Source organism: Panthera leo, chromosome B3 (assembly GCF_018350215.1).
Source record: "Panthera leo isolate Ple1 chromosome B3, P.leo_Ple1_pat1.1, whole genome shotgun sequence".
NCBI lineage: Eukaryota > Metazoa > Chordata > Mammalia > Carnivora > Felidae > Panthera > Panthera leo.
In genome coordinates, this window is record NC_056684.1 from 82,435,965 (window position 1) to 82,461,823 (window position 25,859).

The window sequence follows — 25,859 nt, forward strand, 5'->3', positions numbered from 1 at the left end:
TGCGTGTTAATTCTCTGTAGTTTACCATCACAGCCGCTGTGCAGTTTTTCTGGTGTGAAACTGGGTTTAGTCTCAGATGTGTCCTCTGCACTCTGGTTGCCAGACTCCACAGCGGTGAACTCGTCTGGCTTTGACTCTGGTGACGGAGTTAAGACAATTTTTATAAATTACAGTTTCCTGGGAAAGAACCCTCAAACTTCTCTTAACAGCAGAAGATCAAGTCTGATAGAATCCCCATCTTGTATTTTTTATGCAGTCATATACTTGATATTTACGTAAGAGGGAATTAGACTGATCTATTAAAATATGAAATCCTATATTAAAAATGACATAAAATTAATACAGACTCCTTCAAGAAAGGTGATTACAGAGCATAGACCACCATAGAACGTTCATTGACTAGATCAACAACTTCCTCTGATTTTGAGACTTGGGATCTTTGGTAGTGTTGTTTTCTTTTTTAAAAATTCAATCTTTTCATATCCCATATAGGTATAAAAATGGTCAATGTAGTGGAGTTGCATGTATTACTATACTGTGAGTATTTTGATGCAGTTAGAGTGCAATCCACCTGTATTATGCTGTCCCCTCAAATTTTAACATTTAAATATACTAATGTGAAAGGACTAATCATGATGATGGGATATTACTAAAAGAGGTTATTTTGCTCTACTAATGAATGTTTATTTTTAAAATTATTCAGGTGAACTGTGTCATCATACTTCAAGTTTTTACTCAAGTGTTTTCACATGTTGCCTGAGTTTAGTAAGGATTTACAGTGACAATTAAAATTATTTATTTAGATGTGACCCCAGTGGAGGGGTACTGCCCTTTGTGAAGTGACAAGTCCCAGACAAATGGTTACTAACATGTTCTTTTACAAGTTAACAAAATCACTTTTTTTTTTCATATTAGAGAACTTCTTTAGGTAGAGAATTTCTGTGGCAGTTCCTATTTTGCAAAAAACTAAGTTCTTTCAATAAAGCAAGTGATGATTCCCCAAAATAGATATTTTACATTCATGTTTTCAATTTTTAAGTTTCCTCAAAATAACGAAATGGAAGTATAAAAAATAAATTTGACCCGTGTCTCATGGTCGTATATTTCCAGAACATATTGATAGGAACATAATTATCCATGCTACATTCCTTTGGTTTACTCAGGCCAGGTATTACTTTAATGGCATAAAGAGTCCACACTTTTTTTGATGTGCAGTTATGAAGATGTATGATCATTTTTTACACTTATGCATGGTCTTTTCCAAAGATCAGAGAAACAGTCATTATTGTGTACAGAGGCATTTTCTGGTATGAGTTGGATACAAAAACATGAGGAGATATTATAAATCCATGATCACATTTCATATTTATAAAACTTCATGAGATGAGATCATTTTTCCTTCTGCACGCGCAGTCTTTTTAATTACCCCTGCTCTCTCTGTGCAAAAGATACATAAGTAAGAAAAAGGATGTTGAGAGATGGTTTCTTAAAGTTAATGTAGATGATTTGTGTACTGTGCCGTTGTACCAAATGAGTCATTTAGTTTGGCCCATAATTTATACAGGTGGCTCAGGAGGCCCAGATCGATTCATAATAGTCTCTTTACAAAAAACAAGAAAGACTAAAAATAATATTCTATAAATTTATGTCACAATTCATGTAAAACTCCTCTAGAAACAATTAGTATGCTTTTAATAATCATACTCAACATGCAGTAAACATTCAGTTCCTTCCACTAGACTTCATTCTATTCCTAGCTAACTCACTTGACCAAAGTGGACTCGGGGAGTAAGCTTGTGAATGCCAGAGGAACTCATCCCCACCACAGAGCATGTTCTGGTGGGGTAAGAAGTGACCTGTCTGCACTCAAACACTTCTTCACTTGTAGCTATGTGTAAGATGAAACCATATTTGGAGGTTATCATTTCATAGCACACTAATTTTTTTTCCATGTTTTTTCACAATGACATTAGCCTATGAAGCAGTGGGACTGCTTGCCCGGTGTCAGGTTTATAATCCCCTGCTCTCATTAGCTCTCTGCTGAACTCTTTGTCGTCTTCTGCGTTCATCTCTTCTGAGTTATGTCTTTGGCAAGCCTCACCCTTGGTGTGATTAATTAAAGTTGATATGTTACTGTATTCTGAGTTCTCAAACTTGTTTCCACAGTCACCTCTTTGCTACCTTCTACTTCTGGTATTCTTTTTCCATTGTCTTTTTTCCTCCCCATCTAAACTGTCCGTATGAGGTACTATGTTTCACGATCTTGTTCGGAGCAAAACTGTGAAACATCGGTAACATTCTAGGTAATGATTAAAGTAGTGTTCATAAGAGCAGCCAGTCCAAAAAAGATAGTTCAGTACAGGTGTCTCGGAGATTTTAATATTTCACTTTGCTCTCTAGGACACGTCATACTGGGCAGTGGATTTAGGGGCTGAAGAAAACTCCCCATTTCCTGTGTGCCACTTACACTCCACACGTGCAACCTTATATCCACATTGATGGTATGCTATGGATCTCTGCTGCTAATGTTAGTCACCTGATTTGCAGAGAACTAGAACTAATAACCTTTTCAAATGTTATCGAATTATGGCAAATCCTAGACCAATCAAATTACTTAAGTGATCATTGATCCTTTATTTGATATTTTAATTTTGACTAAGTCTACCTCAAGGACTTCTTGATATTTCCATCAGTTTTAGTAGGACGACAAATGCCAAACAGTAACATAGCTTATAAATTTCACCAACAACGAACTCAGAATGCTGTAAATTAGCTTTATTTAAAATGACCTTAAAAGCAATGAATGGCCTTTAGCATAATTATAGACATAGCAGACACAGTGGAAATCAGGGGGGAAAGCACCTAAATGATTAAGAAGTACATGTGACTATGTTATAAGTCTCTTTGTGGTGTGAAGGGATCCGATTCAATTTCTCAGTAGTGAAGGAGACAGAAGCTCTCACTTTTAGGTCGCCTTGCAGTTTAGGTTGCTAATGATTTCATTTTAATGTCACCGTTTAGTTTCATACTGATCATTTATACTGACAAAAAGGAAGAAAAGAAAACAAGGAACCTGTCATCAATCATTCATTTAATCAAGTAGCAAAAGTAGATAAATAAACATACTGAGTTAATTATTCTTCTGTATGTAGTGATTGACAATAAAGTTGATTTATGCCTATTTTAACCCTTTGATACTTTGTGCCATTAGGAATAATAGAATTAGCAGTTGTAGAAAGGACTTGGGGGTGACCCTTTTTCCCCTAAAGTGTCTTAAGAAAATTCAGTCTTCATACTTAAGGTATTCATTCACTGGAAATCTCTTTCGCTCAAGAGTTGAGGTTATTTGCATCTAAGCATATTAACTCCATGCTACCAAATAGAATGGAAAACAATTATGGTAGTTTGCCTCCTTTGTTGTATTCCTGTTCAGACTCTTTAATGAAGACCTTTTTTCTTGGCAACGTGCATTTTTAATGTGTAAAAGAATTTGTCACCAGATACAAATATGCTATAAATTCAAAGGTGTGTTGGATACGGCACTAATGGAAAAGAAGTCTTAGTGATAGCAGAACACTAACATGATATATTTGAGTTAAAAGAGTTTTTGAAAGTTCTAAAAACCTGTTTTTGGTTGGTCTGCATTTTTCTCCACTCTACCAGAGAATGTTTTTTTTCTGGTGGCTATTCTTATTTAAAAATCAGTAATTAGTTTTATTAGACTTCGTGCAAACAGGAGTATTCTTGAGGTGAGTGGATAGTGAAATTAAATTGTCTAAATATTTCCTCTGGAATCTTTTTCTAGCATTCCTATCTAAATCAGTCTGCAGAAAAGAAACAGAGAAGTAAGAAGCAAACTTCATGCATATATTTGGGGTTGAAAACAGGAATTTAATTGTTGATGAAAATTGTGCAAAATTTGAGGCTCAAACTGTGGGTGCCTCTATGATTAGAGATAAGTTTCTTCTAGATTCATTTTATTAAATGACTTTTCCCTTGGCAGTTTTCACATTTAGTGTGAAAACTACCACATTTAGCTACCCAGTGGGTAGCTGAATTCTACCCACTCACCATTTTAAATTGCCCAGCTCTCATATTGGCTTCAGTTCTAACAAACTACAACTGGAATTGGAGAGACTTGGTGGGCAAGATACCTGAGACTGAGTGATGGCCAGACGAGAGCACATTCCACACAGATGCCACGCTTTGTGTCCACTGTTCTTTGAGCCAAAGGTTGGGGGTGGGGGAGAAGCTTTGCATATCTTGGCCTGTTGAGGAAATGATCAGGGTTAGTATCAGTCGTAAAACCTACAATCATAAGAGCAAGTTACAGTAGATTTTGAGTTTGTGTCACTGTTACCAGATTGCCATTTTTGGTTCTTGATTGCTCATGTTGAAATTTGTTTTCTATAAACATTCGGCTTAAGTAAGCGGTTTTGCTCAGAAGGCTTTCTGACCACCAGAAGAGATAAACTATTGTAGTTTGACCTTTAATGGCAAAGTAAAATTTGGAAAATACAGAAAATGTAAACCTTTAGCTATAAACTAAATAAAACAACATATAGAAAAGAATTCACTTCATCAAATCGATAAGTAAATGGAGAACTGTTTGTCAGTAATGAAATCTGTTTTAAAAAATAAAGATTGTCCACATTTCTTAAGTTCAAAGTACTTACATATTTGATGAATGAATCTACCTTCTCACCACCATTCCTGCCATGGATACCTCTAAACTTTATTAATTTTGGTGTAAATGTGTTAAAGAGAAACCTTCTTATTCTTTTTTGTTTGGCCTTTGTTTGGCCTCCTTTTACCTGCATTACATTAATTAAGCAGCGGTATGAATGAAGAGTGGGAATTTGTGGCCTTTTTGTTCACAGAAATAATGGTTAATCTCTTCAGCTTTGTCCAGTTTATGACTTTGCTTTTTTCATTCACTTCACAATCTGCAGCTAGCAAGTTAAGCATAATACAGCTTGTAATCACTGTGGTAATAGTAAAATCAACAACTCTGTTTTCCTTCCTTGAACAACCTTTGAAAGTTCTTTTTTGACTTACATTTGAGACCATAAAAACTGAGGGGAAAAGATCCCAAAGAATCTCTAAGTAGATGGTAGAGAGATGTACATCTGTATGACCAAGTACAAACATAGTTTTAAAAGGAAACATTTGACTTTGAACTGAAGTACTTGGTCAAAATCTCCTTTGATTTCGTTCAGGAGGAAATAAATTTTAAATCTGGATTTCTGATCATTCTTAGAAACGCGACCAAGTGAATCTTTCAGGCACAAATATATCTTCTTTTTTTAAAAAAAAATATTATTTATTGTCAAGTTGGTTAATATACAGTGTATATACAGTGTGCTCTTGGTTTTGGAGATAGATTCCTGTGATTCATCGCTTCCATACAATACCCACTGCTCATCCCAACAAGTGCCCTCCTCAATGCCCATCACCCATTTTCCCCACTCCCCTCCCACTGCCATGTTTTCTTGGTGTAATTCTTAGAGCTACTTAGCATCTATCTGATGTATCTTTTAGTTGTCTGAAGCAGTGGCCTCCTATCCCCAGTCCCAGAGTTTTAAAGTGAGAGAGAGGACGGGCTGGCTGTGGTTTGCCTTCTGTCCTTCCTGAATGTCATCACTCTCTCTGTTGGAAAAGAAATCAAAGAAGAAAGGATTTTTAGGTGCTCAGAAATGGTGGGATGAAACTAAAGCCCTTTACCTGAATACTTGGTTCTTTTATTTTGTTCTACCATAATTTTTTTTAACTTAAAAAAAATTATTTTGAGAGAGTGGGAGAGAGAGCATGCATGAGAGAGAATGAATTGGGGAGGGGCAGAGAGAAAGAATCCCAAGCAAGCTCCCAGCTGTCAGTGTAGAGCCTGACATGGGGCTTAATCTCAGGAACCTGTAATATCATGATCTGAGCCAAAATCAAGAGTCAGACACTTAACCAGACTGAGCCACCCAGATGCCCCAACCACAAGTTCTTGGTTGTTGTTGTGTGTCACTTAGAAAACAGTGCTCCAGTTAAGTCTTACAGTTATGGGCAGTTTCTCTCCTTTAAATTACCTACTTGTAGATTGAGTTATTCATTGAGAATAAGAAGTATATATTAGTCACCTGCCATTTGTTCTCAGAGTTTGGAGATAGAAAAGAAATAGAAGATGCATTGGCTATTGAAACATTTGTAATATATTTGTAGACATGAGGCTTTTGATGTAAAAAAAAAATTAGACAGCATTTTTGACAGAGTCCAAATTAAATAACAAAGCTGGCCATTGCCCTTCTTGGAAGCTAGCTGTCTAAAGTACATTCCGAAATCACAGTGGCTATGTGAGAGAGTTGTTGTCTTTTAGTGTGCCTTCATAACATTGGTCCTACTTGAGCTATTCCAGGACCTATGAAGAAAGACAGGTACTCTGTAGTTTTACAGAGGAGAAAACTGGGGCACAAAGGCACCGAGTGACTTGTTCAAGATTAGATGCGTTCTTAATTCGGAAGCGTATTTTTGCATGTTGCCAAGGTAGAGATGCCCTGAGACTCACAGCTGGCTTTGAAGCCAACTCCTGGTGACTTTGGTTGATGGAGATCCACAGGTCTGGCCTAAACATGTTACTCTGTGAAATGAGACTCACAATCATTTTGTTTTAATTGTCCATGAATCTTAAGAGAATGTAACAACAAATGGTATATTCAGAGATAAAGTCAAGGAATGCTCAGTTTCTCTGAGAGGGTATTTAAGTTAAGAGTTATCATGGCAACAGGACACCTGACAATAGTTAGCTTTAACATTTTCATGAGAAATAGTCTTCATGAAAAATAGATCAGGCTTTTGAGTTTACCATTTTTTAGTGAAACGAAACTGAAGTGTCCATGGAGTGAGCTAGGTTTAGACTTCCTCAGTAGGTTTAAGCTTTGGTTACCTTTTAGAAGAAACATTGTAATCTTAAATAGGAGAGGGGCGCCTGGGTGGCTCAGTCGGTTAAGCGTCCGACTTCAGCTCAGGTCACGATCTCGCGGTCCGTGAGTTCGAGCCCTGCGTCGGGCTCTGGGCTGATGGCTCGGAGCCTGGAGCCTACTTCCGATTCTGGGTCTCCCTCTCTCTCTGCCCCTTCTCCGTTCATGCTCTGTCTCTCTCTGTCTCAAAAATAAATAAACATAAAAAAAAAAATAGGAGATCATCAGCAATGGATACTATCCATGTGTTTATTTCCTCTTTCCTGTAGAAAGGAAATGCTATTATTTACCATTTTAAATGCTCGTCTTGATATCACAAACTTAAGATTTCTCATATTTTGGAGTACTCTTTGATGAAATCTTACTCGTCTGGTAGCTTTGGTGTTCTGTCTCTACTTTCTTAGACCGCATTTCCTAGAATTTGGAATTCCACTTCTCTTGGGATTTTAGTGGGCAGCTTATGCACTCAAGGCATCACCTAAGTACCAGCAACACATTCGTGACTGAATAATGATGTATGTAGAATGTTACTTTTTTTGCCTTATAAATGGATAGCAATTTACACAGCTGTGGATGTGGGATGTTTCAATCCCAGACCATGTTGTAAGAAAAATTGAATGACAGTGAGCAAAACAGCAGTAATTATAAAACTAATTACTAAATGCTGATGATGCCCATAGGCTTTGCATAACTAAAATTAGAAAAGGAAATTGCTTTCGGCTTCAGAGAGGCAACATGCTAGCTATTTCACTGTTTCAGTCAAAATGGAGGGTAGTATATAAAGTTCAATCAGGAAAATATACATGAATACATACATATCTATAGATTTGCATATACATATATTTCTCTATGTTGAAATGTTATTCACTCTATCTTACAATTTTATTTATAGAACTTTATGCATAGATATTTACATAAAGAAGATAAGTATATTAAAATATTTGAATGCAGTATATATACTGTGCATTTTGCATACACTATAATTACAACATTAAAATGCATATCTTTACAATATATTTATACATGTTAGGTTTCTCTCATGTACATTTTCACAGCAGAACGTAGCGTACATTTCCACCCTTGCATAAAGAATCTACTCTTGTGAATTCACAGCACATTCTTCAAAATGAAATAGTAAAAATTAAAACATTGATCGGCTCATAGAAAATGAATCATCATGTTTTGAGAAGATAAATGATTGATAAATCAGCAGTCTGTAAGGCGTACCTTTGTTCATGTTCAATTTGGAGGTACGAAATATGTGATCTTAACCCCATAGAAATTACTGAGATTGTAAACCTATTACCTGCAGACCCCAGACGATTCTAGAATTATAAGTGCTAGAGCTGATACCAATAATATTCAAGTAGGAAGTAAGGCAATAATGAATTACATTAGTATGCATGTCAATGGAAAATGATTTCATGAGTTAAAAATGTGAAAATTTTATCGAAAATGTTTTTCTGTTCCTTGCAATTGATATCTATTTCTGTCCTCTCTTAGTCCTGCAGAAAAATGCTATAAAACATAAACTCTCCTGAATAAACTATTAATGGTTATGTTTAAGTTTCAGATTAAATAGATCATGGATCAGGATGATGAAGCATTGTTGATAGAAAGGGAAAATGAATCCTGCATTTAAAAAATTCAAGTAGTTCGAATGACCTAAAATGTAATGTTTTATTTAATTTTCTGCCACATGTTATTTCAAAAGTCTTAAGAAATTAAAATGACAAAAGACGATACTGTCTGTAGACATATATTATTGAAATGAAATCCAAGTATAATTGAATCAAGGCTGTAATGAAATTCTTCTTGTAACTTTTACCTAGTGGGGCAGTGCAATGAGTTAGTTCTTCCCATTTGTGTTAGTGAATTTAGTAATTAGCTCTTTAACTAAGGCAAATGGTCTAATAATGGAGGAATAAATCACAGAATGGCATATAAAATGAATATGGAAAGTCTTGCTTCATGTGTAATGTCTGGTAATTTAGTCAGCTGTAACTAATATGTACACAAGTTGGGGTAAAGTCTCAACTTTTGCAAGTTACACAAGGTCCCGAGAGTCATAACAAATCATTGCTGCTCATCAGATGTCCTTCAGATGTGAGGTTACGTCAGTCATGAAAGTAAGTTTGTGATCAAGAATTCAGAGACCTTAGGGTCAACTAAAGTGATATTAACAGTTTTATATCTATAAAAAATGGAATATATTTTGCCTCACATTTATTACTTTCTGGTTTGTTCTTCCTGGGGCTTCAACGGGAGAGGAAGTGAGAGTTCTTCTGAGTATGTTGGTGCTGAACAATACAGACTGGGTTTTTTTTGTTTTGTTTTGTTTTTTTAAGTAAGTGATATCGGGGAGTCTCAGGAGGAGGAGATGGCTAGACAGGAAGAGACGTTGGAGCTTTTGGAGAACCAATTCATCCATATATTTCACATATCATTACTGAGAACCCAATGTGTGACGGGCTTGCCACCATCTTGAGGGAAAATCAAAACTTGTCTCTAGGCAATGTTTGAACTGCAAACTTGGCCACTTTATGTGTGAATAGAATTTTAGTAGAAGACAGATAGCAGTAAAACCATTTTTTTTTTCAAGGCTCTCTGTTCAAAATTCATTGTCATTTAACTCATTAAGAAAACACACAGTGTCCTGTGAGGTACTGTTTATATCAACCAGTACCAGCAGGCAAACCTTGCTTACAGACAAGTTCATTTTCTACAAATTTTCTGTCATGTTTCACCTTGGTAATCTCCATCTCTTGTGTGCAAAAAGAAACAATTTATTTTCAACACTTGAGGGATATAGAACATCTGACTGCTGTCATAACCTGTTGTTTTTAACATAAACATTATAGCTGCATTTGCCTTGAAATATTTGCCCATGATGGCGTAAATCTGAGCCAGGTACCGGAGTGTCACCTTGTGCTCTCCAGCATCAAAACTGAGACCTATCACCTAAAAAGTGCGAGTTGCTCCCTTCACAAGCATTTACTTCAACAAATTAGAAATAGCTTTCCTTTTCATAATTGAGTGAAACAGTGCGCTAACTGAAGAAAAACTTAGGAGAGAATGCATTGCTTTTAACCATAGCATATAGAACCCTTCAAATGTGGCTAAGGGCCTACTATATTTTCCTTTATCAAAAGATGGTTGATTGCTTAATGGTTGAAGCACTACTAAATAGCTTATATCACATTACTGGAGAAAATGTGCTTTACATCAATTGCACAATGTAATTCTTCCTATTATTTTGGTAGAATTGTTTTACCTTGCATGGAAGCATGCATATAAGGGAGAATAATTTGATAATCTTTCGTGATATACAGGATATCTAAAATACGTTATTCAGGAATTATGTAGTTCACTTGGAAAGCTGGAGCCCTTGTCTATTTCCTCTGCTTACTCATTTATGGAATGATGTGGCTTACAACTCAACATTTATCTGGTTTAAAGCCAAAATAAATATTTATATTTGGCTGTTTCCTGGCTCCATTTTGTATGCCTCCTATTATATTTCTTTCTCATTTTTCTTTCTCACCCACCTCTAATTTTATATTTTATATGCCCCTGTCAGTCTTATTAAATAATTTTTGGAGCATCATCAAGTATATAAAAAGAATCACTGTCTAATTTCATTACATGAAATGAAGGCTACTTTTGTATTGATACCCTTGCCTATGAAATCTTCATTCATCATTAAACTAGAATAAACAGTTAATATTCTAAAATCATTTTACTCATTTTTTCGGGTTAATATGCTTCTTTGATATTCTCTGATTGACTATTGTAGAAGGCAAGGGAACATCTGTTTTGTTTTGTTTTGTTTTGTTTTGCCCAATGGCTTCTCTAAGATGATGGCTCTGCTTTTTCCTCTCTTGAGAGACCACATCATCCCCCAACACACACCTTTTTGACCATTATTTTGAACTATTTTACAGCTGTTTCCTAGTCTGATGTCATTTTGTGATCTTTAAAAATGTTCCCAAGCATCTCTTTGGGATTTAATATTTCTGCTCTGGTATAGCCTTTTAATTTACTGATCAGTTGCCTTTTTAGAAGTTCTTTCTGTGGGTTTGGCCTCTCTGGCCCTCTTTGTGTTCTTTTTCATTTTTATACTAATAATTACAACACTTCCCAATTAATTGCCATTTGTGAATATAATTGATGTGTTTCCTCCCTCTCCAGACCACTAATGAAGATGTTAAATAAGTCTTAGCGTGAGGCTTAACCTCAGCAGAATTCCCTTGGACCATGGGCGTATTAGAGTTTACTGTAGCTTTATTTATTTTCTCTGCCTTTAAGAGTGCTCCTGGTTGAGACATTTTAATTCATTTTCCAGGATTTCACCATAATGGAGCTCCGTATGAAGTGTCTGTCCCGATATATAATGCCTACTGAACTTTCTCTGATTTCTGCACACCAAGATCATTGGTTTACTTACATATCCGCGATTCTTAAAAGCAGTGTTTGCGTTTAAGACAGTGAAAACAAAACGCTTTTGTGAATTTAGTGTGTGAAATATTATCACTATGAGATAAATTCAACTGATTTCTCCCTGTTTTTCAGTGTCGGCACAAGTGAGTGCATCAAAGGTGTTTAACACAGATAAACTATGTAGCTGTCTTAGAAGAGAGAGTGGTTCCATTCCATCCCAACAATATTGGGTCCACTTTCTCTATGATCAGAATATTACAAAGGGAGTGGAGAATAATTTATATCAGAGGTTCTGTGACGGAATGAAATGGAACTCTTTTGAAGTATGATCTCTGAAAGCACAGCATGAAGCTCAAATAAAGTGAAGGACATTCGCTATTACAAGTAATGTCCTTAATAATCTTGTTAGTCTAGTCTCCCTCTGTACGAGACAAATGGAACATTATTGGCTTATGGGCTGTAGTAAATAATTTAGTTTCCAATATTCAGGCTGCTTTGACAGTAAATTAAAATGACATGAAAGGGGCTTGTTGAATAAAGAAAGTATCCAATCAAATTTAATTGGCATGACTAAGGCAGTAGAAATATGTTTTATAATTAAACCATGTTGTCTTGGAGCTTTATAAGCATGTATGAATCAAAATGTCAAAAATTATTCTTTGATACTGTGCATTTAAAACTTTGCATGGTGAATAGTTTCCTTAAACAAGCTTCTAGACATGCATATTGATGTAACATGAAAATAGTTTCATGTTTTAAATAATAAGTGATAAACTTCTCCATTTGTAAACCCTTGCAAGTAGCAATTCTGATAACAGACCACTTAGAACTCTCCTTTACAGGATTTTGTTTTCAAATTGATACACTAGTAACTCAGAGGAAGCTATAATTTTGCGATTATATTATGGTATTTCAACATTCAACCTTTTGGTGAAGGAAAAAAAAAAGATCTAAACTCATTGAGCAGAACAAAGAAAAGGAATAGTATTGAGAATAAAAAAAAAGAAAAATCCAAGGTATATTTTGGTTTACTGTAACCTTCTCAAGTTCAAGATGAATTGCATTTTCCACATTTGACAGCAAACGTGTCAAATGCTTCTGCTATAAAAGACAGGAAGCCGTGGGAATTTCAGGTTTTTGTATGACCACCTGTCCTATTTTTTCTTCCTTCCCCGAAAGTGGTGCATAAGTAAGTGCCTATTTGTAATAAAATTCCTAATGATGGTTCTTTCCACAACTCGGGTGGAAAATATATGGTGGTGTGTCTGCAGCGATTGCTTATAAAAACCGAAAAGAGCTCAGCGAATCATTTTTCACTCTTAGCCTTTTCCAACGTCCTACTCAAAGTAAGCCAGAGATTAGAGAAACGAAGCAAGGAATTAGTGTTCCAAATACTAAGATCATATGTGACTTTTTTTAGAGATTTGTGTATTATTTTCTAGTCTCCTGACAACTTTTCGGGGAAGATTTTTAGCTAATAGTCCCTCTATTTTCTTGATTAGACCCAGATCTAAGGAGCTGTTTCAGAGATAATACAGTTTTTGTTTACATTGCTCCAAGATAGCGCTAAAGGAATATGCTACAAATGTAGTTCCTATAATATTTTGTTCTTTGTGCAGTGCTGTGGCATTAGATGATGTAGAGATGAAAAAGGTGACCAAAATGCATATTCTTTAAAGTCTGCTATATGCAATTTACATTCTTCTCCGCTTGAAGGCTTGAAAATTTTAAGCACATTTTGATTAAAATTTTGACCTAGGAACAAATTCAGAGGCCGTTTTTTCTTTTTTGCTTTTTTGCTTTTTTTTCTTTTTCCGTCGTGTTGATCCCAGAACCTCTATAGGCATGCAAATGATACATGCTCATTTTTCTTTCTCTTTTTTTAAACCATGTAACTACCAAAAATCATTACTAACAGACTGTTGTCTGTGCTGCTGTGACCTCAGGGAGAAAAATAAATGAATGACTTCATCGTGAAAGCAGAAAAGCCTCATCAGAGAATATTTCTGGAGAGAATAATACAAAGTGGGATGTCTATTTAGTCATAATCGCTATGTGTGAGAACACTGTTCTCTCTTGGTAACCCTAATGTATATCAAGACTCTGTGTTTGAATAGCTCCTCCTTTGTTTCTCACACTTCAGTCTGCATCAGAATCACCGGGTGGGCTTGTTAAAACAGATTGCTGGACCCTCCTTCCTGACTTCCTGATTGAGTTGGTCCAGGGCAGGGTCCAAGAATTTGCATTTTTAACTAAGGCCCAGGTGGTGTTGATGTTGCCTGGGAAGAAACACTTTGATAACCATTCACTCCTACTATAAACGTGGAGTTGTTAATCTCATCCTGTGAGCTGGGAATTCGAGGTCTATCTCTGCCTTCAAGAGCTGAAGGTCTGTCCTCTGAGAAGCTGGCACTGTGCCTGGACTTTAAGTAAAACCCAAACCCTACCTTGGGTATAAGCTCAGAGTACCATGGTCACACACAGCAGAGCACCTGAGAAGCTTTGGGTGTTGAGAGATCCCTTCTTGAAGATTTAAAGTTCAAGCTGAAGCCTGAATGATGAGTTAGGAGCTTTCCAGGAGAGAAGGAGAAAAACTGATACTTTGGAGAAAACTTGAATTTTTTTAAATCATTAATAGTAACCTAAAAAAACACTAATGTTAGTTCTCTGAAGGGAAAAATTATTTGCCTTTACAAATCTAATTGAGGAGCTCCTGGGTGGTTCAGTTGGTTAAGCATCCAACTCTTGATTTCAGCTCAGGTCACAATCACAGCATCTTGGGATCGAGCCCGTGTTGGGCTCAGCGTGGAGCCTGCTTGAGACTGACTGACTCACTCACTCACTCTCTCTCTCTCCCCCTCCCTCCCCATCTGCGCTTCTCTCCTGCTTGTGCAGTTATTGGCTTCCCTGTTACTTGGGGGCCTACGGTATATCATTATCTCCATTTCACAGGTGAAATAGGGCAAGGGAATTTGAACCTGAGGCCGCATGGCCACTATGTGGTCCAGGAACTATTAAAATACTCTATTTTGATCAGTTCAGTACTATTTCTACTATACCACATTACTAGCCTACCTTTAACAACTTCTACTTGTCCGGCCTGCCACTAAAGCCCTGACTCAGCAAATGCACAAGTAAAGGCTACCCTGTACTTGTCAACTTGAGTGGGCATTCCTTCCCTGAATTGTTTCTTCCGACCTTGTCTTTGTACTTGTTTAGGAGACAACTTATTTTCCCTATAGGCTGACGGTTTCCAGCTTTTTATTTATTTTTTATGTATTTGTTATTTTTTGGTCCAAGGAAATTTCACTTGGACATACAAATATGTAGGAGGCTATTTGAAAACAGAAGCTCTAGGTCAGTGTTCCTAACCTTGGCAGCTCTCCTGAATTGAGCTGAAAAGTTTTTAGGAAGTAGCGTCTGTAGTCTCAATCAGACCACCTGATTCAGAATATCCACTGGAAATATACTGGGCAGTTGGGATGATCAGCCTGATTTGAGAGTAATGATGGTAACTAACATTAGAAAGTCTTCATTCCTGAGTACCAGATTGTGTTAAGTGTGATTAATGGGTTATCTCATTTAATCCTGGTGATAGAGAACTAGCCAGTTAAAGGAACCACAATTCAAAATCAGAAAAGCCGTTTTCCGATTTAGAACACTACATTCGTGCGCTATAGGTCTCTGGCCTACGTCTGTATTCCATGCTGATTTTTCTCCTTGCCCTCTCCCCGCAGCCAGATACCCACATGCATGCACCTCAGCTGATTCTGCAATAGGGGAGGTCTGTCACCATGACACTAGATTCCTTGAAAGAGCCTGGAGAAAAGTAGGTTATTTAAAAATGATTGATAATAGAAGTTTCTACCAGGAGTAAGACACCAGAGAAAAAGAAAACACAAGACGGTTATGCTCTATCCACCCTCAATCATTCACCGAAATGTTCTTAAGTAAGGCAGTTGGCAGAATTTCCAGATGAGATTTAAATTTTCTAGAATGAAATGGGCTGTTTTGAGGGCCCATTATAGTTTCCTCTAAGCCCTGTCTGGTTGTCTGTCAAAGTCACCATTTTCCTGACAGTGTTAGTGAGGAATTCCAAAACATTCTAATGCTCTAATGAATTTTTAAAAAATAATTGGACAAGTCCTACTTTTAAGCTGTCTAGACAATGTATAAGGATCTATCTGCACAGCCATGTTTTAATTTTTTGTTATGAGTAGTAAATTTTTTTTCTCTAGTTGACCTATTTCTTTTTTTAATTACTTTTATTTATTTATTTTTAATATGAAATTTATTGTCAAATTGGTTTCCATACAAAACCCAGTGCTCCTTCCAACAGGTGCCCTCCTCAAATAATCCATGGAGGAAATGGGCAGAAAACATGAATAGACACTTTTCTAAAGACATCCAGATGGCCAACAGGCACATGAAAAGATGCTCAACATCACTCCTCATCAGAGAAATACAAATCAAAACCCCACTGACATATCTCCTCATGCCAGTCAGAGTGGCTAAAATGAACAAATCAGGAGGCTATAGATGCTGGAGAGGATGTGGAGAAACGGGAACCCTCTTGCACTGTTGGTGGGAATGCAAACTGGTGCAGCCACTCTGGACAACAGTGTGGAGGTTCCTCAAAAAATTAAAAATAGATCTACCCTATGATTTCCGTTACTTTTAGAAACAAAAACCTATCTTGCCTTTTAGCTATTGTTCCTTCTTCCTTGAGCAGCTTTATAGTCAGGAGGGAGAACATGGATTTGGAAGTCATCTGACTTGAGATTAGAGGTTGGCTCTGCCACTAACTAGCTTTGTGACTTTGGGCAAGTTTACGAAATGCTCTGAGCTTTCCCCGTGTATGTGACTGGGCCTATTCATGGCCATCTCTGCGGAGGATTTTGGTGAAGACCACCCAGCTAACCTGAATGGGGGCAGCCACACAGCACTTGCCTTGTGGGAGGAGCTCCGCACCAGCTCCTTTCTTATCTACATCTAGTGCTTTGATTCTTATCGCTGTGGTATCTGCTTCCATTTTGGTCTACTAAGGTTCTAGGCTTTGAAGGAGAATTTGTTCCTGGAATCATAGGCTCATTAATCTAAGATTTGCTAATGAAATCATAGGTGAAGATAGAACTTCCTTGAGCTGTATTTGTGCAAGTTTCTTGATACTCCAAAAGAAAAATATTGAGTAAATATTTGACTGCCCATTCTTCAACCTTCATCATTAGAACCTGTGTTAATTTGATTCAATCATTACCTTGTAATTCAGTTTTTCCTTTTTTGCTTCACAAATGCTTCTGCAGATAGGAATTTCAGGCTTCAGCTCTGTAGGGAAGCCATCCAGACCTTCACTAGCTCAGATAACTCATTATGAATAGAGGATATTGCTCCTTGTTTTATATTCTTCTTCTGATGAGATGTTTAGAAATACTCAGGCTTTTTTTTTTCCTTTAGTCAAAAATAAGAGAAGGCTCTGGGCTCATTTATTTTGAAATAGAGACATTGGTTTCCTCAAAAAAAATGCTGACAGTGGAAACTCTTTATGATCTTGGCAATCGCAACATGTAATAACAACATGATGTTTTACATGGAAGCAGGTTTTCTCTATAAATTCTTGCTACTTTTTGGGAAAATTCACTGCAAGTTGGTGCAATAATGACATTCTGTTATATATTTGTCACAACTTGCAAGTAAAAATCATATTCTCGTATTAAGCTTGAGATTAAACAAGTCCTGTTCAAGTTCGAGATTGAACAATTTAACCCCAAATAGCCTACATTGATGAGAGAAGATGTACATAATTTCCATAATTTGGTTTTAGAAGGACTCCTCTAGAAACTGTATCATTCTTAATTAAAACTTATTGGCTAAGAGCGCTTTTTTTTTTTAATTTGTGGAAATTATTCTTAACAGCGAAGTGTGGGTTAGTAGGTAGGAGCTATAGAGAATATAAATTCACCTGAGTGTCTGCTCTCAAGTTCATCATGGGCCTGCGAAGACAAGCACCGTAAATCCAGAAAAGCAGAATTGCAGAATCCAGAAGTATTTAAAAAAGTGGATCATATTTTCATGATGTAGTTTAGCTAACTTGACCACTTCTGTCATGGTAAAATCTTGATGAAGTCTAAATTCAATCCATGTAGGGCGAGACCCACGAGCTACAATGTGTGAAAAATGGCCTCAAGTGATAGGTTTTTACAGAACAAAATACACAGTGATACAACCGCTTACCTTTTCACAGTGACACTTATTAGAACTTATGAGAATCATAACAGGTAATCTCTTTCTAAAGGCAACATAACTTTGTATCAGCTGCAGGACTGAGTACGCTGCTGGCAAGGTGTATAGTCTGTCTCGTTTAGTCTGGACAATGCCATGTTGGTTGTCATAAAACCGATTTAAAATTCTAACCTCTACATTACACAGCCTCATTTCGTTCTGCGATTCATAATTTTAGATGTTCTAATCTTTAATGGAGGGACTTACAATTGACTATGAGATGTGTACATTCATTCCAGTGTTCATTTGGAATATACAAGTTTTTAGCCTCTTTCAAATTCCCTGCTCAGTATTTTACGTGCTTGAAATATGAGTATAAAAATAGTAGATTTTTTAATGCTTTTGTGTAGGCTCAGGAGAGTCCTTCCTGCAATATCTAGCTGGAAAGGTAATGAACTGTAAAATATGTTGAAATGATTGGGGATTAAAAATCTCTGGTGTGTACTGACAGTGCAATTATATTCCACAGTAAAGGTTTCTTGTATTAAGAGTAATAAATAAAACTTATTTTTTCCCACTGTGATTGGTTGTCACCACCATAATGATGGCTTTGACCTTCTTCCTTTTCAAATGTCGTTAGCCTGCGACCAAGTAGTCAGGCTATAGCCAAATGCTGTGGAAACCTGAATACAAAGTGAGAGTTCTCACAACCCCCACAGTGGTGAAATCTGGGAGGACAGTAGAGACCTTTCAGAATTCTGCAAAAGTGTTGCTGTTTACGTGTGGTGCACATACTTTCTTCTTGTTATTTGTGGACCCCTGTTTCCGAGCTTTGAACTTGCTTGTGCTTCTGGGATCAGGTTTATGGCACTGCCTATCTGTGAATATACATTGTGTAAGTAAACGGACCTGGCTAGCTTGTCTTCCCGAGGAGTCAATCTCCTGAGCGGCACTTTTCAGGCAATAAGTTAAATTAGAATGTAAATCTATGTCTACAGACTTAAGATTTTAGAAGATCAGAATCAGGCTCATTTTTATTTAGTAAGTATGACGAGGGATTTAAGATTATATACAGATTGTTGATTAATTTTGCCTTTTTTCAAAAGTGAAGCCATTGTCAAAATTACTTTGGTGGGTCAAACTGAAGAATGTTGCATTGGCTGGCTGATGCTCGTGGCCTTTACTTCATTTTAATTCCTTTTTTTTTTTTTTTGAAATACATTTTCGTCTGAAATGTGAATGTCGTGGAATGTCCCCAGTGCAAGGCTCCTGAATAGCACTGGGCCATATTTATTCATTAGAATTATGTGCCAGTTTGGTCTCCCTTTCCTATTAAGCCCCATTTGTCTGTCTAGAAGGTCAAAGGAGCAGCTGCCTTCGGGGCAACCTCTCTGCACCTCTATTGTTTTGCTTCTGCAAGGGTACTAACTCTTTCCTTCTTCCTGGAGACCTGCAGGATTGTCCTTTCAAAGTGTTTACCCTTTCTCAGGTCAGGGAGCAAGAAGGACAACCGCTTACATGTCCCTGTAATCCCTGCTGCTGTAAGATACAGTGTTGTCATTGGTTGCCATCTGGATGACTTGATGCTTTCCCTTCGTGGTCTCACCGTTCGCAAGTGAAATCGGCCAAAAAATGGACACATATATGCACTACTACTGTAAAAATCTTGATGCTTTTTGAGCAGTTACTACCCTGGGTAACTGCCTCAAACTTATTTCCTCCATTGAAATGACTTGGAACGCAAATCGGTCCTCTGTAAGCGTGACTTTGATTGCCCTACCCCCACTTTTAATAAGACTGAGAGTTTGGTAGAGCATTTACTACAAATGAGTGACCACTTACTCCAAATATCTGCGGACTTAGGATAATCAGGAAGAAATTCCTTTACTTCACCCGAACTTTGCAGTTACGTTGGGGTAGGTAGATAATGAAAGAATGAAGCATTGAAATGTGCCTAAATAACATGCTGTTACAAGCCTTATGATAGATTTGTGTTTGACTTAACAGCTTTTGGAACCTAATAAAAAGAACTTAATTGACAATTTCTTGAAATTGCTAAGAAAACCTAGTGATGTTGGTAGGGTATAATAAGGAGTTTCTCATCACTGTCTTCAAGATTGAGCCTATACAAAAAAAAAAAAAAAAAAAAAAAAAAGAAAGAAAGAAAAAAAAAAGGATTTATCTCTGTGGTAACTCTAAGTAATTGATATACAGACAAGGTTTGGTTCCAATTTGCCAGCAATAAAGTTGTAATAGGGTTTTCTCTGCAATTTTAGCCTTAATGTGCTCATTCCAAAGAGCGGTATTTTTCCAAGCGAACAAATAACATCAGTAAAGCTTACGATCAGTAATAGCCCCATACTCATGCTCGCATTAAACTTGTTAAATCAATTCACTAGACACTTTCTAAAGTGGACTGTCTGTTTACTTTGACTTGCACCCTATGTGGATGATCCATCAGTTACATTTATTTGAATGATCTCTACATTCAAAATTGGTAATTATTCATGCTTGATTGTGGTTATGAATGAGGCTCTTTTTTTTTTCTTTTCCTCTTGTTCTGGGGCTGCTTATTTTTCAGTCTTTGGTGTTTGAAGGATGTGAATGTTTAGCAATACAACTACCTGAGTGGGGATATTTTTGCCTCTCCAAAAATTCATATGCATACTTAGTTGCATAGTTACTGTGGATAGTATCTTCCATAGTCTTCTACCCTTCTTCAGAAGGTGTTTTTCTTGAAACAAACATAGACACACGCACACACACACACACACTTATCAAAATGGGTATGAATTCTAATCGTGCTGCCAAAGATAGAGTATAGTCCAATGGGCACAGAAGATGTTAGACCAGAAAAAAAGTAGCTGGTGTTCTAGAAAACATTTTGGGGAGGTAGGCAGTCTCCTAACCCTGCTTCATTTTTCAGTGGAACAAGCTGAGCCTGCTATGGCATGCTGCCTTTTGTCAGTAAACACAAAGAGAAATCTGAAGCCATCAATCTTCCTTATCAATACTACTCAGTGTGATTCTTTTCCTAGCCATTTTCCTTTTTCTTTTCCTATCCAGAACTTCATTTTTCTCAGGGTCCTTTCAGTTTGTCTGTGAATGAGTTAAGGGTCAGGTAGGTAAAACAAAATGAATACTGTGTATTTGCAGAATTGTGTATTGCTTAGGGTTTGGTGGAGGGGCCTCCATATACACAAGTCCAGTATGGTAAAATGGACATTTTGTGAATAAGCTGGTTTGCCTGCCGATGTCTGCCTTGGGTATGATGATAGCCATTCTGTTGCATTGTATGGTGGGAACTCTAGTTGTCCTAATGACAAGAAAGGCTGTTCCTCCCTAATCTATCCTATGTGTGGTTTATCTGTGTCCTTAAACCATGTCTTTATTTTTCATACTTAACTGCATTTCATATTTTTCTTTTCTCTTAAATCAGGTACATTACGTATTAAAGATACTATATTATCTCAGAACAAATGTGAAGTATATCTTCAGTATGGCTGAAATTCATGACTGTAAAATGTATTAAGTCACAAAAACAATATGCCCTTGCTCCAATTTAATGTTAATAATGTTTTCTTTCATCACATGGAACAATAGTTCCATGAAGTAGTCTAGCACTAATACAGGTCTTTGACTTGCATTTTAAATTTAAATTTTAAAACTTGCCTCTGCTTTGTCCCTTATTTTAGAGGGTGCCCTGGCCCAATTTGAAGCACATGCTAATTCACTGGACTGCTTCTGACTACGCTACTCTTTGTCCTAGATTCGTAATTAGGGGGAAAAACTTAGGCTTGATGGGTATTTACACATCTCTCTTTTTTTGTAATAAATTCATCAGGTTAATAGATACTTCTATTGTGTTTAAGCCTTGGACATGCTAGTGTGATTTATCTAGTGTCCCTGTGAGGTGAATGAAGACTCTGAAGGAGTGAGAGTGTAGCCCATAGGACTATATTTCTAAAAGAGAGAATTTTCATTCCTGTGAGTCAGCAAGTTGTTGACTCAGATGCAGCTTTGGCTCCTTATAAAATAATATTCAAATTAGGTAGATGAATTAAGACTCAATCTGATGGAAGTTTTCTCTTGGTTTGATTGATAGGTATATACACCTGCATGTATGTACCTAACAAAGTACCTAATGTTTTGAGTGACTATTCGGTGATGGACAGTACACTAAGTATTTTTGTATATGTCATCTCACTGAGTTTAGTATGCAAAATAGCCATAATACAGTTATTCTTATTCCTCCTTAGAGATAAGGAAACAGAGACGGCACCTTTTATATTTAAAAATAGCTAGTAACTAGAGGACTCAGTTCAAACCTAGATCCAGCTCATTCTCAAGCCTATGATTTTTGTACAGTGTTACTCTAAAGCAAGTCAGTTTTTAGGGGACAGGTTACTTGCTATTATAAGAAGCAACTCACCACAACTGATCTCCCAGCAGTCTTCCTGTGTTCCATTTCCAATTATTGCTTTTATGCCCTAATTTTTGTTGTCTACTCTGCCCCTTTTCACTCTGTTTATCACTTTCTTCTTGCTAGCTTTCTCCATTGGCTTCAAATCATAATTTTTCCTGGTTTACATCTCCATCATGAGTCACTCATTGTGCTCCTTGGTGAGCTTTTGTTCCTTCATTTGCCTTTAAATTTAAACATTTCCCAGGTTTCTGTTATTCTTGCACCTTTAGACTGGGTGGTCTCAGTCTTTTGAGGTTTTACCTATTACACAATTGCCCATGGCAATACTGTACTCCCACCCTAGATTTCTTTCTAGAGTTCTGGTGCATACATTCAGCTTTCTACTGTGTATTGTGCTCTGATTTCCCATATGTTTCTCAAATTCAAAAAAAAAAAAATGCTAAACTCTAATTCTAAACTCAGTATCCTATAAAACCCATTTTTCCTCTTGTGTTTGCTAGCTCAGTAATAGGAATCACCATCCACCTATGCACCCAGGCAGAAACTGGGAAGTTAACTCCTGTTCAGGTTGGTTGATCTGATCCTTATCATCCCCATCTCTCTGCTTTATTTATTATTTTCTCATCTGGATTTTGCTGGAGTCTAACTGGGGTCCTTGACTGCAACCTCTCCTCTGTCCCTCTCCACTTCCATGCCAACTTTTCATGTAGCTACATCCATAGTCCTATTCCTAGAAAGAAAACCTGTATATGTCACTTGTTTCCATAAAAGTTGGAGTAGTTTTGTTGCTGTTGTTTCCTTTGCTTTTCTAATACACAAAGAATATGTGGCCTTCATAACCTGAAATCTGTCTGCTTTTCTAGCCCTATATGTATTTTTCCCCTCCTGGAATTAGGGTCCCTTCCTTTGTAGTCCCATACCTGTCTGACACATTTTTATTGTTTATTTACCCGTCTCCCTTCTCAAGCATTTTATCTCTATATCCTTAATGCCTAGTCTACTGTCTGGCATACAGTAGGTGCTCATTAAGTGAACTATCTATTGAATAATGGTTTACTACTTCAGAAGAATACATCTTTGAGACAATCAAATGGCTTTATAAAAGCCATTTATGAAGTTATATAATTCAATCACTTTATTTAGCTACTTCTTCCTCTTTGCTCTTTTCAAACAATGGAAAAAACAATGAGCAGTCTATAAAATCAGTGACGTTGTTCATTGGTCAAAGTTCTGGAGGACTTATCAAATAGGAAATGATTCAGAACTTGATTGTACTTCATACATGGCAAATGTATGGAGAAAACTCTTAGTGTTGGATAAAAGTCATTGTGAAAACCTGTGGAAGTCTGTATTTATGGATTATGTCAAGAGATGCTGTCATCTTTCTGGGAACATTGGAGGAATTTTGACAAGAAACCAGTTGTAGATGAACCCAGTCTTTTATTTCTCCTCATTTCTGGAAAAATATTAAGGATATGTTGGCCAGGAAAATTTAGAATAGGGAACATGGCAAAAGCTTGTATTAATAGGAAGTATGCTTTTAACCTTGTTCTTCTTCAGTAATAGATACATTCCTTTCCAACCCTAGTATACCACAGTTAACATAAGAACTTTGAAAATAACCCTGCTTTGAAATTGCTTAATACTTATCTTTACTTGGACTACAATTTGGCTACTATGTGAGCAGAATGTCTGCCTCAGTTGGTTATGAGAAGATAATCCTATTGTTCATAGGTGATACTCCTAAGTATGGTGAAAATTTGGAAATATGTCAGTATCTGTAAAACTATTCATTCTCATTTAATTTACATATCTTTTGTAAAAAAATAGAGGAGTGAATGCCCAACTGTTTGTTTGTTTCTTTTTTGTAATGTCATAATGATCACAGTAGGGATCAGATCAACCTGACCAGAGTGCTTCTAAATCATGGGCTATTTGAGTTGGAGGGACACTGTGAAATCATTTAAAGTGTATTTTTTCAAGGCTCAACTGCCAAGTGGGCTGTTAATTTCCTTCTTTTCCATGGTCCTAGTTTTGTTCTCAAATTTGAGCCAGCTTTCTCATTCAGTGGGGGCCATCATCTGCCCCTACCACACATAAACATCTTCAAATGTGAATTTTTGAAGACAGTCTACCCTTCGTCTTGGAAGGCCAATTTCACAGTTAAAGGTCTTTGTCTCCTACTTCCCCAGCACCCTGTGTGATATCTCTCACTAGGTGCCAGCAGCTAGATAGAATTCATTGAGGAGTGTGGTTGACTGATTAACACGTTGTGAGAGGGTTTCATATCTGTGGTTTACAAAATCTCGGGGCCAGTAAAGGGAATTACTGTTAGTTGTAAAGAAAATATGACGCCCTCAAAGAGAGCTGCTTTTCAGGCCCAAAGCATAACTTAGAAATCATTTGTTTGAAGTTAATCTATGTTACAGAGACATGAAGAGTTTTCTAAAATTACTCAAAAAATGTAGATTTTCTCTTTGTTTAAAACAAGAACCAATAGATTACTATAGGATTTGCTTGTAGATTTCTATTTGACCATTGAATGTGTATCTAAATATATTTAGGTAAATTTTGGTGAATTTAAATCCCTTAACAACAATAAAACCCTATCCATTTTGACCACAGAAATTGGTTTAATAAGCAATGCATTTAATCATAGAAAAGTTTCTCCCTTTCACAGGGGAGGGGGGTAAGGAGAGTATAAATAAATAATTCCACTCATTTGGAATGGATTGTAATTATTTTGATTGATTTTGTTTTCATAAATTATGAATGGTAACAGATCCAATTTAAGTCTAGGAAATGGTGAATTACCAGTAATTCTACTAATTAGATTTTAAGATCTACCCCAAGTATTATCAATTTCAGTTTGCTTGTAATTTTGTGATGAATTAGGATATAATCCAGGGAGACCCTTTCAAAACAGATCCGTTTTGTTTTGCTTCATACTGGCCATTATAATTTTTTATTTGTTTGTTTTAGAAAAACCTGAACCAGGAGATAAATATGCTACAATTTGCTACTGCTCAACCCGAGTATATATTGTAACTTTATTTCCTTCATAATCAAATGCAGTTTAATTTGGACTTAAATATTTGTTCATTACACGGTACCCTTGGCTTTATTTTTTCTGGCATAATTTTAATGTCAGTTTTGTTTTTAAGGCAGGCAGTCGGTAGATTGTGTTTTGAAAGAATGAGTGACATGTGAAGCAAAAATTATGGAAATCTGTGGCTGGATGTCTTTCAGAGGTCATTCAGTCATTGTCCTCATTTTACAGACATGAAAGCAGATCTCCAGAAAGTAAGAGGACAAAGAGAACTGAAGGCTGGCTTGAGTTCATAGATGGACTCCTCCTCGAGTGTAGTGTCAAAGGTTGGTTTGTATCTTGTGGGTAGAGATCCTTTCCTATGTTCCTGGTCAGCTTTCTCTCTCATCCTGCTGGGCCACATCCCCAAACATGACCTCATTCTTTATGCCCTAATCCTATCAAGCTCACTCCTCCCTCTCTCCTAAGGAATGAGCTTCCTCCTTCCATCCCCTCCCAGAGACCAAAGTGCCAGGCAGGACCACCTCAGCTTCTTGCTCCCATACCTGTGAGTATAGCTCTTTGTGCACTCACACTCACCTCTTCTCCTCAGACATGGGGGAAGGGACACCCCTACCCTTGTTTTACCACATTGACCCCTGTGTTCTCCAGGCCTTGGGCCTTGCTCCCCCAGTTAGTCCCACTCTTAACATAATTTAGAGGCATCCTATAAAGGCATCCTCTCTCTATAACTTACCCAACTACAGCACTTAAGTATCTCCTT

General features: G+C 36.9%; 1 protein-coding gene across 1 annotated transcript in view; it reads left to right on the forward strand.

Annotated features, from left to right (window-relative positions):
- The window catches only part of NPAS3 (neuronal PAS domain protein 3), an 867,685-nt gene that overhangs the window by 273,277 nt on the left and 568,549 nt on the right, over positions 1-25,859 (forward strand). The gene's annotated exons all lie outside the window — the stretch shown is intronic.